The sequence below is a fragment of the Heterodontus francisci genome, chromosome 20 (assembly GCF_036365525.1).
Source record: "Heterodontus francisci isolate sHetFra1 chromosome 20, sHetFra1.hap1, whole genome shotgun sequence".
In the NCBI taxonomy this organism is placed as follows: Eukaryota; Metazoa; Chordata; class Chondrichthyes; order Heterodontiformes; family Heterodontidae; genus Heterodontus; species Heterodontus francisci.
This window is the reverse complement of record NC_090390.1, coordinates 32,940,717-32,953,626: the sequence shown is the minus strand read 5'-3', so window position 1 is coordinate 32,953,626 and position 12,910 is coordinate 32,940,717.

The window sequence follows — 12,910 nt, the reverse complement described above, 5'->3', positions numbered from 1 at the left end:
CCCTGCATCCAAGCCATTAATATAGATTGTAAATAGTTGGGGCCCGAGGACCGAACCCTGTGGCACCCCACTAGTTACATCTTGCCAACCAGAAAAAGACCCATTTATCCTGACTCTCTGTTTTCTGTTGGTTAGCCAATCACCTATCCGAGCTAATAAATTGCCCCTAACCCTGTGTTATCTTACCTTGTGTATTAACCTTTTGTGCGGCACCTTATCAAATGCCTTTTGGAAGTCCAGATATACTACATCTACAGGATCCCCATTATCCACTTTGCTTGTCACAGCTTTGAAGAACTCTAGCAAATTAGTCAAACACGATTACCCTTCATAAAACCATGTTGACTCTGATGGATTGCTTTTTGACTTCCTAAATGTCCTGTTATTACTTCCTTGATAATGGATTCTAACAATTTCCCAATGACAAATGTTAAATTAACTGGTCTATAGTTTCCTACTTTCTGCCTCCATCTTTTTTTGAATAAGTAAGTATTAGTATTATTGAATAAATAAATATTAATATTATTTAAATATTAGCTTTTTCCAATCCACTGGAACCTTTCCCGCATCCACGGAATTTTGGAATATTATAACCAATGGATCCACTATCTCTGCTGTCACTTTCTTTTAAGACACTTCTGTTAGTATTACTAACACTAGCTTTCTTTGAACTTTCACAGCTGCTAGAGTGGGCTTTGAACTCATGTTCACTAAATTATTAGTGCAGGCTTTGGGAGTAGTTAGTCCTGTAATATAACCACTATGCTACCATACCTATCAGGCTGCTAATGTTACTTCTTCTAGGTTAAATTATTAACGTGACTGAAGCATTTCTTACCAAATTCCCCATGTTGTCAGTAAGGTAGATGTTTAAACACAGTGTTATTCCACTGACTAATATGAAATGGAAAGAAATTGAGGGAGGGGGACCTTTTCTGTTAGAGATGCTGAATCCGCACCAAGTAAAGGTGAGCAAATACAGTAAATGTCGTGAGATACTATTGAATTCTTTGAACGATTCCTTTCTTCTTAATGTGAGAAATTACAAAATGAGTTGGAAAAACAAAATGTAAATAGCCAGAAAAATGAGAGATGAAATTTGGTGTAGGCATACGTAAAATACTGCACGTAGCAAAGGATAAAACATAATGTGTGAATATGTTGGAAGAACTAAGGGTGAAACTGAAAGAGGCTCAAGATATAACATGCCCAACTAAAGAAGAGCAGTAATAAACAACACTAATTGAATGTCATATGGCACAAAGCAATCAGAAGAGGTCACACTCAAACGGTATGTTACTTCGGTCAGACTGCAATTGGGGACTATGTTCAGCTCTGGTCACCAAGACAAAGAGCATTCAAGCACACATGGTGACTAATGCAGAGAAGAGCCACAAAGTTGATTACTAGGGGTTGGTTTTAACCTTCCCTGTCCTGGTGAAAGTCAAGCAGACCACAGTTAAAAATGGGCAGATTGCTCATCTGCTCAGAACCCAAGATTTTCTTTAAGAGCGACAGGTGAAACTTGGCGGAACCTCATAAATTTATGTAAATTGGGTCCTAATACATCACCAGGACCCTGATGCAATTTCAACTGGGACCTGAGCAGGGACGTCAGCTCTGCAGCTTTCCCATCAGGCAGAAGTAGTGTTGCCACTAGTTAGAAGAGCCCCTCCAGGTAAGTTTAGAGCTTTGCTTTGTGGGTGTGCGGTCAGGAAAAACAGCTCATCGGGACCCCACAACGAAAGCTGCAGCCTCCCTTACGCCAGACTATCCCTGCCCACTCCCCCCATATCCTTCCCCCCCCCACCACCCCACTTGAAGCCAGCAGCCATTTTGCATGCTCCTCAAGCCCATTGCAACTCAGTGGATCAGAAGCATTTAAAATTGCCATAGCCTCCTGCTGCCTTTGCCAGGGGAAGTCAAATAATTTCATATCAACCGTGTTACACTAGGAACCCACTCAGAGTTAAAATCTACACCCTAGTGTTAGTTCAGAAACCAGAGGCTGGATTTTTAAAGCTTACTGAGTGCGGACACAAGCACAATTTGAAGACCGTGTTCTCAGACGTCGGCACTGGGATCCGCCGCCTCCGGAATGCGACACCATTTTTAAAAGGATGCTGGGAGGGAGGAAATGTGTTGGGCGCACGCCTCCAATTTACTGCCTGTTGAGCTCATTAACATGCTTGTCAGCAGCAGTTTCTAATTATCAAAGGCTGGGAACGTTATTTGGGGAACACAACAGGGAGTTCAAGTCGTGAACATTGCGGGGGCCAATGAGGGCTATGTGAAGGGCTGATTGAAATACAGTAGAGGCACAAAGTAAAGCTCAGCTACTCTTTGAGCTGTAAGACTTGCTTGCTCAGTGGTGAGTAGTAGGAATCTGGAGAGGGGCGTGGTATCATCTGGACAGCTGGAGCTGGCAGGGGAAGGCCTCGTGAATGCACAAAGCCCAGCTGAGGGAGTTCAGATGGAAATAGGCTACTCTGACATCGGACAGAGCAGCCAGAATGAGCCTCAGCAGATGCAACCTCCTGGATAGCAGGAAGCCAGAGGAGCACAGCATTGGGAGACCGCAAGAGGTGGAAGGCGTTGCTCACAACATTGGTTGCACAGCCCAAGAGTCAGCTACCTTCAAATGACGGAGAGCCAGTGCCGTAGGAAGCTGCACCTATGCAGTAGGATGGCCTTGGTCCTGTGTGCTCTGATCCACAATGACCTAAGGCCTCATAGTCCCCATGGCAGTCCCTTACCTGAAGCAATCAAAGTCTCCATTACCCTAAACTTCCATGCAACCGGGTAATTCCAGGGATTAGCTGTGGACCTAGGTGGCATCTCACAAATGGCAGCTCATCATGCCATCAAGCAGGTCACGGATGCGATTTTCAGGAGGGCAGAGGACTACACCCACTTTGATGTAGATGGGCCTGCGTAGGCACAGAGGGCATTGGGTTCAGCTGCCATCGCTGGATTCCTCCAGGTGCAGGGCATCATCAATTGCACCCATGTGGCTATCAAGGCCAATGAGATCCATCAGCAGGAAAGGTTTCCACTCCCTCAACATTCAACTGTTCTGCGACCACAAGAGCTTCCTGTATGTGTGTACTCACTTTCCTGGCAGCTGTCATGACTCCTTTATCCTCTGCCAGTCGAGGCTGCTTCAGATCTTCAGATCTTCAGTCCAACCCCCAAAGTGTGTGGATGGATCATAGGGGATAAGGGAAATCCTTTGAAGAGGTGGCTACTGACCCCTCTATGGGAGCCTCAGACAGAGGTACAGAGGTGAAAAAAACAATGCCATCTGCTCAAGAGGCCATCAGGTTTCTTAAGATGTGGTTTCAGTGCCTGGACCAGTCAGATGGCACTCTCCAATACCATCCTGCAAGGGACTCAGTCATTGTGATGGCCTGCAGCACTCTTCATAGCATGGCCCTCCAGAGAGGTGAGGAACTTGAGGACAGTGAGGTCCTGGAAAGAGACAGCTCACTGGGGGAGGAGCAGGAGGTAAGAGAGGAGAAGGAAGAGAGGGCAGAGGGGGTAACACTGAACACAGAGGTGACTCTGCTGCATAACGTGGTGGCCTCCTCCTGCTACCCTTTGGGAAGAGGATCTCCCTCCTCTCCTTCATGGCCTGCAGCATTAGATCCAGGTGGGCATTGATGAAGTGAGGTCCTGCTCAATCCCTAGTGCCATGCCTGCAGCTCTCCTATAAAATCTCACTTTCCACTGATGCAGTGGAAAACAGATCTCTCCCTTAGGATGACCAACAGCCCCAGTGATGGTTGCTGTGGAAGTCTACATAAGCCCCACACTTGATCTGACACACCTCCATTTTCAATTTTACTGGCTCTAAGTGGACAAGAAACCCGTCTCCATACCAATTAAGGGTTTTCGCACTTGAAAACTTGAACTTGAATCAGTTTCCCATCGGAGGAAGGTTCCTGGCCCAAAACCAGACCTGGCTCCTGTTTCCCACCTCCATAACGAAAATCCAGCCCTAATAGTCACACCAACACTATCTGGTGGAAAAAGCAATTTAAACAATGTACAAATAGTTGTTTGGTAACACAGAACTTGAGTATTGGTGAAAACAGAGGCATTTTGTCGAAGCTTTTCGTCTTGCACTCATCAGGACAATTCACAAGTATACCAATGTAAGGGAAACAACAAATTTATACTATATGAGAAGAGAGTCCTGATTGGTTGGCAAGTGGGCTCTGATTGGTAGAGGTGTTGCCATGGAGAATGTTCCAATTTATGGTCACTGATAGTTAGCTGCCAAGCTTTGTTTGGAATTTAAACCAGACAGCTTGACTCTGATTGGTTACAGTGCCCAACATTAGATGTGATTCCATGATTGGACAACATTTGCTAAATAATCCTCAGTGTATTAAGAATGACGCTGACAACCAATTTAAGATTATCAGTCAGGCTTGCAGTGTGGCACATTTGCGGGTACTGGAAGCTACATATATTAATACACAGGGCCCTGTTCTTTGCAGACAGAAAGAACATGTACACACATTGCGCTTGTTTCAGCTAAACAAAGTAAGTGACAGCCATTCACTGGTTCATTCCTCAGAGTAATGCCTTGACCAATCAGAGTCAAGCTGCCTGGTTTAAATTTCAAACAAAGCTTGACAGTTAACTGTCAGTCACCATAAACTGGTGCATTCTCCATGGCAATACCTCTACCAATCAGAGTCCACTTGCCAAACAATCAGCACTCTCTTCTCATATAGAATAAATTTGTTGCTTCACTTACATTGGTATACTCGTGATTTATCCTGAGTGCAAGACGAAAAGCTTTGACAAAATGTCTGTGATTTCAGCAATACTCAACATGCAAATTGAGAGGAAAAGTTGAAACTTGAAACAAAATCAGAATTACACAGAGGGACCACTAGTCTCTCTAAAGAACAAAGAAATACAAACAATTCAAGTGGAGACCCCTGAAAGATGAAATAAATCCAATCAGCTCCACCATTAGGGGGAGATGAGTGGGGTCTGTTTTTAATGTTGAACATGCCCAGCTGCATCTGTTTTTGGGTGCAGAGGATCTGCCCCCGGATACGACTGCAATTTTCCCTGACCAATTTCTGGTCAGGCCTGTGGCAGTCATGAAGAGCTCCTGCCTAGAGAAACTTGTTTCATTCGGTTATCCTCAGACTGCCACTATATATTGCATTGGGCTGTTGTCAAAAGAAGACATTTGCCAGCACAGATATAATGGGCAGATTGGCTTCCTTCTGTGCCATAATTCTTTCTGTGGTTTAAATCTTTCAATTAAGGTGCAAATGTAGGATTTAAAGCCGGGCAGTTCTAAAAGCAGAACTAGTAGACAACAAGCCAAAGTCATGGGCCCCAAAGTAAGAGGAGCCTCAAACCTCTTGGGAAATGACATAAATATTCTCAGAAATGCTGGAAACACTCAGCAGGTCTGGCAGCATCCGTGGAGAGAAAAACCAAGTTAATGATTCAGGTCGATACCCTTTCATCAGAACTCATTGAAACATTCCTTTATGATTAACGTGAGAAACTACAAAATGAGTCAAAAAAAAACGTTCTGCTGAAAGGTCATTGGCCTGAATCATTGGCCTGAATTTTACGATAGGCAGCCATCAACTGAAAAGTCGGTGGCAAACCCGCTTCCGCCTCACCTGAAGATCCGACCCGTATTTTGCGGGTCCCCGGGCTTCAGTTGGTGCAAGGCAGGACTTCCACCCGCTTGAGGTAGGAAGTCCCGCCTAGTAGAGCTGCCAGCCAATCAGCGGGCTGACAGCTGTTAGTCCCAGCAGCGCCACCGGGAGCGATGGCCACTGCTGGGACTGCAGCCCAGCATGAAGAAAAGATGCCTGGGAGCCGGGAAGGCAGGTAAGCTTTGGTTACCTCGCCGGGGGTAATCGGTCATGCCCCGGCGAGGCAAGGGTGGTCGATTGGGGAGAAGGGGGGGCGTGTTGAGGGTGGTTGGGGTCATGAGGGAGGCCCTCCATTGGGCATAGGGTGCTCAAAAATGAGGGCACCCCCCGGGACAATCGAGAGCCACCTGCTTTCGTTAGATGGCTTCTCCCGGCTCCAGGACACCCGCTTGCCATGCGTAAAATCCGCGTGGAGGCGGGCGAAGGCCCTTCAGTGGCTGCTTAAGGGCCTTGATTTTCCCGGAGCGGGCGGGCCGTTTTTCGCCGCCGCTGCCCTGCGTAAAGCGGGGCAGAGTCAGGAGCAGGTCAGGAAGGTCTCCCGGTGCCTCCCGCTCCTTTTTATACCACGCCTACCCCGGCCACCATCCCACTCGTCGAGGTGGCATAAAATTCCGGCTGTTTCTCACAGTAAAAGCTTAGATACTGTCCTAAGAAAGAGGGACATCAGGACAATGGCAGCAGGAGGAGGGGCAGCAGCAAATCACACCTCTGTGAGACAGATTTTTGATCTACTAGGGAGTCAAGGGTTATGGCGGGGCAGACAGGAAATTGGAGTCAAGAGCACAATCAGATCAGCCATGATTTTATTGAATGGCAGAGCAGGATCAAAGGGCCGAATGACCTACTCCTGCTCGTATTTCTTACGATCTCATGATCTAATGCTGCAGTGTTGCAGTGGTGGGAGTACCTGCACTCCAAAGGTGGTTTGTGCTGGCTCAGTACTAATTGTCAAAGATTGGAAATGTTTTCCATCATCTGAAGGGCCCCTTACAGGAGTCAAAGAGGAAGGATAAGTTGGACAACAGTGGAAAGCATTACATTTCTTGTTCCTGTTATCTCCACAAAAGAAATATGTAACAAAGAGAGATAGAAGGAACCAGTGGCAGACCCAGCAACACTGTGCACTGGCAGCAGAAATTGGCCCATTAGCCATGGACACTATCACTTGTACTCACTAGCCCACGTAGGTTAACTTGGATGATACAGAATGTCAAGTTACGAGTTTGGTAATATAGTGGTTATGTTCGGAATTTCACAAGGAGGCCATGACCACTTTTTGCGTGGCTCAGGCAATTAATTACCTGCAGTCATAGTTTCTGCTCCTCTGAGGCAAGATGCCCTTCTTCCAAGAGCTGCTGACCAATCAGAGGGCTAGCAGCTCTTCAGTCCTAGCAGTGCCACTGGAAGTGGTGACCACTGCTGGGACTGCACCCAGTGAGAAGAGGCACCATGGACGCCAGCCTCCGAAGCAGGTAAGTCAGGTCGGGGCTCACCAGGGCTAATCGACCAGGCCCCAGCGAGGGTGGGGGCAGAGAATGCGTCGATGTAGAGAATGGGGGTGGGGGGGCAGGGGGTGCAGTCTTCCAGTATAGGTAGCCCATGCTTCTGAGGGGGCCTTCTGTTGCGCACAGGATGCCTGATCAGAAGGGCACACCCCAGCCTGCAAGGAGGCTGCCAGGTATTACTGGGTGGTGTTCCCAGGTGGTGATGTGCCCATCAGCAACCACTGGCAAATAGCAGCAGCAGGAAGGGACCCTTAAGTGGCAATTAATTGGTCACTTAAGGGCTTTAATTGGCCTAAGGGTGGGCAGGTCACTTGCCGCCTACCCACAACTGGTAAGATAGCAGCAGAGGCAGGTAGGCAATGGGTATGGCACCCACCCTGCCATCCCAACTAATTTTACACTCCACCAACCTGCTCCCAGCCCACTCCGCGGGGAGCGGGGGCGTAAAATTCCAACCTATGCTACTGGACTAGTAGCCCAGAGAACGTGAGTTTAAACAGCACCATGACAGTTTGAGAATTTGAGTTCAATTTAAAAATATATAGAAATAAAAAGCTGGTCTGGGTAAAAGTGACAATGAAGCAGTTGGATCATCATAAAAACCCAACTGGTTCACATGTCTTTTAAGGAAGGAAACTTGTGTCTCCATTCCCATATATGAGTCAGACTGGGTAAAGACATTTGGTTTCCTTCCCTAAAGGACATGAGTGGTTGAATCTGTTCAAGAAGGCGTTCCAACACCTGTTGTTCAAGGTAACTAGGACTGGAAAATAAATGTCAGCTTTGCTAGTGACGCCCACGTCCCAAACATTTTTTTAAAAATTGGCTCAATATAAGTCATAAATCACAAAGAAGCTAGAGGATGAGGTACATTCGTGGTTAGGAATCATGTACTCGAGTGGAGTATTAAGAGATGTCACACCCTGGCTGTTAAGCACTTGGTTTCTTCCATGAGAAGACAAATACTTGTAAAGCCGGCAAACCATAAGAGGACATTGCAAAGACTTATGGACAAATTCCAAGCTAAGCTTTGCTGCTGAAGAAGAACTCCCGTATAATGCAGATTACTGCTAATATTGAGGAGCAAGTGTTAGCTCCAGCCACTTCTGCCCATGTACCAACAAACACAAAGGTCTCCTAACATGTAACTCATGGATATATTGACGAATGGTCTTCTGGGGCTGTACACCTGAGCAGTTGAGTATCTGTAAGAGGATGTAGATCTACTGAACTGCTGATTTATAAGCCTGATTTCCTGTGTTGCCTGCTGATCTTCCTCCTCTTTCTCATCCAACAATTAAATCATACAGAGGGAATTCCCCACGGAGAAAAATATTTTGCAGCCTTCCCCTTTACTTTAGTAAAATTCCCCAAACAAGACCCAGTCTTGAACGAGATTTCTAAATAAAGCTTTGCGGTCAAAAATTTTTTTAAAAAGTAGAAACTGACAAAAGTACAATACATAATAAAGTCGTGAGCCTCCATAATTCTTGAACAGATTCAACCACTCATGTCCTTTAGGGAAGGAAACCAATTGTCTTTACCCAGTCTGACTCATGTACGGGACTGGAGACACAAGTTTCCTTCCTTAAAAGACATGTGAACCTCCATAAAGCAGCACAATGAAGCACAGAAATTTACCTTTAAGATCCCAGTATCAGCCTTCCTCATCTACTGTTTTAAGTCCACCATGCTTTATAATGGCATAATTTATGTTGGTGGATCCCAGGTCAGAAGTGATGGAATTTAAGAATGCGACAGTCACCTTGGTCCAAACCACATAGCTGCAGGGTAGCTAACATGGGCTCATCTTACACTCTCTCTCACTTCCAGCAGAATTTAATGCAGAACTTAAATGCAGTGTAAAGGCAGCAGAACCTCAACAGCAAGAACTTGCATTTATATCGTGCCTTTAATGTAGGCTAGCAATCTTCCCAAATTCCAATCACAGCAGAAGGAAATGTCTGGTTTAAAGCCTACCAAACCATCATTCATGGGATGTGGGCATCGCTGGCTAGGCCAGCATTCATTGCCCATCCCGAATTGCCCTTGAGAAGGTGGTGGTGAGCTGCCTTCTCAAACCGCTGCAGTCCATGTGGGGTAGGTACACACACAGTGCAGTTAGCAAGGGAGTTCCTGGATTTTGACCCAGCGACAGTGAAGGAATGGTGATATAGTTCCAAGTCAGGATGGTGTGTGGTTAGATTCTCTCTTGTTGGAGATAGTCATTGCCTGGCACTTGTGTGGCATGAATGTTATTTGCCACTTATCAGCCCAAGCCTGGATATTGTCCAGGTCTTGCTGCATTTCTACACAGACTGCTTCAGTATCTGAGGAGTCACGAATGGTGCTGAACATTGTGCAATCATCAGTGAATATCCCCACTTCTGACCTTATGATTGAAGGAAGGTCATTGATAAAACAGCTGAAGATGGTTGGGCCTAGGACACTACCCTGAGGAACTCCTGCATTGATGTTCTGGAGCTCAGATGATTGACCTCCAACAACCACAATCATCTTCTATAATAAAATAAAAACAAGAAATGCTGGAACCACTCAGCAGGTCTGGCAGCATCTGTGAAAAGAGAAGCAGAGTTAACGTTTCGGGTCAGTGACCCTTCTTCGGAACTGACAAATATTAGAAAAGTCACAGGTTATAAGCAAGTGAGGTGGGGGTGGGGCAAGAGATAACAAAGGAGGTCTAGATTGGACCAGGCCACATAGCTGACCAAAAGGTCACGGAGCAAAGGCAAACAATATGTTAATGGTGTGTTGAAAGACAAAGCATTAGTACAGATTAGGTGTTAATACACTGAATATTGAACAGCAGCAAGTGCAAACCTGAAAAAAAACAATCATCTTCTTTTGTGCTAGGCATGACTCCAACCAGCAGAGAGTTTTCCCCCTGATTCCCATTGATTCCAGTTTTGCTAGGGCTCCTTGATGCCATACTCGGTCAAATGCTGCCTTGATGTGCAAGGCAGTCACTCTCACGTCACCTCTTGTGTTCAGATCTTTTGTCCATGTTTGAACCAAGGCCGTAATGAGGTCAGGAGCGAAGTGGCCCCGGCGGAACCCAAACTGAGCATCACTGAGCAGGTTATTGCTAAGCAAATGTTGCTTGATAGCACTGTCGATGACACCTTCCAACATTTTACTGATGATTGACAGTAGACTGATGGGGCAGTAATTGGCCGGGTTGGACTTGTCCTGCTTTTTGTGTACATGATATTGTGGGATCGGAATTCCTCCCCACCAGCTGGATTTTAAAACTGGACTTTGTGGTGTATGAGGAAGGAACCCCAACCCCCATGGACAATAGTACTGTGAATGAGAGCCAAAACCTAATACAAAGCACACAGAGGCAGACTGCATTCCAATGGGTCAATTTCAAACATTCCAACATCACAACAGAACTGACACTGTTAAAGAACTGGAATTTGGGACATTTTCATAACAGTGACAAAGCATAACTGCTATTATATAACCCAATTAAGTAATTGGGGAGGCCATTGTTACAACTAACCAGCCACAGACCACAGCTTTCACTCCTGTCAAGACAGGAGAGAAATGTTTTTCATGTATATCAGCTCTGGAGCCTGGAATACCTCACCTTGGTGGAGTTCATTGTTCTTGGTCATGGCAATAACATCAGCACTACGTGGATCTGTCTGGACCAGGCAGGTAACAGACGAAAGAGATTAAAAGGTGCTAAACGCTGACCATCCAGCAGGATGGCTTCAGGAGATGTGTTATAATATTTCAATAAGGATCATCATAAAAAGGACAAGATCAAAGAATTTGGCACTGCAGTCAAGAAGGAGGGTCAGAAACGATCATGCTGGCTCGTGGACCTATAAATTTTCAGCAGAAGGACCAACCACTGGACAATTGTAAGTTATCAGCCAAATCCAAGGGCTTTTTGGGGCTGAGAGTTCAAAGCAATTTTAAGTGTAACAACCAAATCCTGGGAGGGTTTGGGTTTTGAATTGAGTGAGCTTGGGACAGGAATGTGGAGTTTCGCCTGTGGTTTTCCGAAAAAGGTTTATCTCATAAGTCGTGGTAACTTGTGTGTTTGGGTGGGAAATTAGGTTAAATCGTTGAGGGATTTAAATGGGACTAACCAATCAAGGTGTTGTGTGGTGTCCTTTAAATTAATTTCGAGGTCTTTGTATCAGGGTCTTGGGACTGTTTTGAATAAACAAGTTTGTGGTTCAGTCCAACCCTGTGTCTGTGCAATTTGTCCTTTATAAAATCCTGAAGTCAAGAACATTCAGTAAGGGGGGAAATGGGAGCAGGAACCTCTTACATATCTGGCTACCGTGTCAGATCTTTAAGGTCAAGGACAAATTATGGACGAGGCCAAAGGCAAGAAACCCTCAACGGGGGGATAGGTTATCCAAGTATGTGGGTAGCAAGTTAAACCTTTCTGCATCATGAGTGCAGGAACTGATGTGCACTGACTGTCTGGAGGAGCTGGAAATGGAATAGGCGGGTAGTAGCCCACACAAGCAGTCAAAGGAAAAGGCAGTCTGGTTACTGTGAATGCAGAAGCAGATTCAAATTTTAATGGAGAAACTCAAGCAGGTACTGGAGGAAAAGGCAGGGTTGGAGAATAGAGCAGGCGATAGAGAAGCCGTGGTGGATCAACTGGTGGCAGAATTAAGCAGTGAAAGGCAAGAGAGGAAAGTGCAGGAGGACACTTCAAGAAGCACAGTAGAGTATTTACAGTGTCAGATTATGGAGAGTAGGAGTGAGTGCCAGGCTCAACGTGAACAAAGCGCCAGGGATTTGGAGAGGGCCGGCCAGGCTCAGGGGCATTTGAATGACGTTAAGGCAGCTTACAGGATATCTCAGAGTCGGGCATACGAAGAGGCTGACCATGGACCCTGTAGGGAAAGGATTCGGAAGCTGACTCTAGCATTATCAGGGGTCAGGGGTATGCCTTATCTCATGGCGCCAGGTATAACTGGGAGGAAGAGGGGAAAGTGCCCGATGACGGGATCCAGTACAGCGGGAGTCGGCCGGCTCCCAAGCCACTGGGTCCACTGAGACTGATGAGCCCCCTGCGAAAGCAGAAGTTCAGCAACCCCCTGCAGGTGGTGGTCCGGCTCTGTTGCAGAGTGAATTTGTGATTCTCTATACTACCCTACAGTTACAGGAAATGCTAGCCGGCGTGCCGAAGCTGAAGCACAGAGGGGACTCCTCTGTCCACCTGCTAGCATAGAGCAGATAGGGGGGATCAACAATTGCGATGAGGACGAGATTAAAAAGCTGATCTTGTTCTCTCTGGATGGAAGGTGTACCAAAGCTTATCTGCTGCCACTAAGATGGGAGGAGACAATGTAAATGGTCTGAAGGATGAGATTTTGGTTGCGTTGGGGCATGGTCAGGGCAGCCCTTTCTTACAGGTCGAGAAGACCCAGCAGCTAGCGGGTGAGGCACCGGATGCATTTGCGGACAGATTATGGCCGGTGTATTTGAAGGCTACAGGGGGAAACCAGGACTGTTTGCAACTGGTATGGGCCTCCAGAAACCATTGGCTGAGGACCCTAGTAGTCCACAGCCTGCCACGGATCAGAACGATGGCAGAGTCATGGTTTGACCCCGAAGACCTGACAAACACTGAGGCAGGGGTACTGAGGAAGTTCACCCTCTCCTTTAAAGCTGACCGGGCAGAGGAGCTCAAGCAGAAGGGAAAGG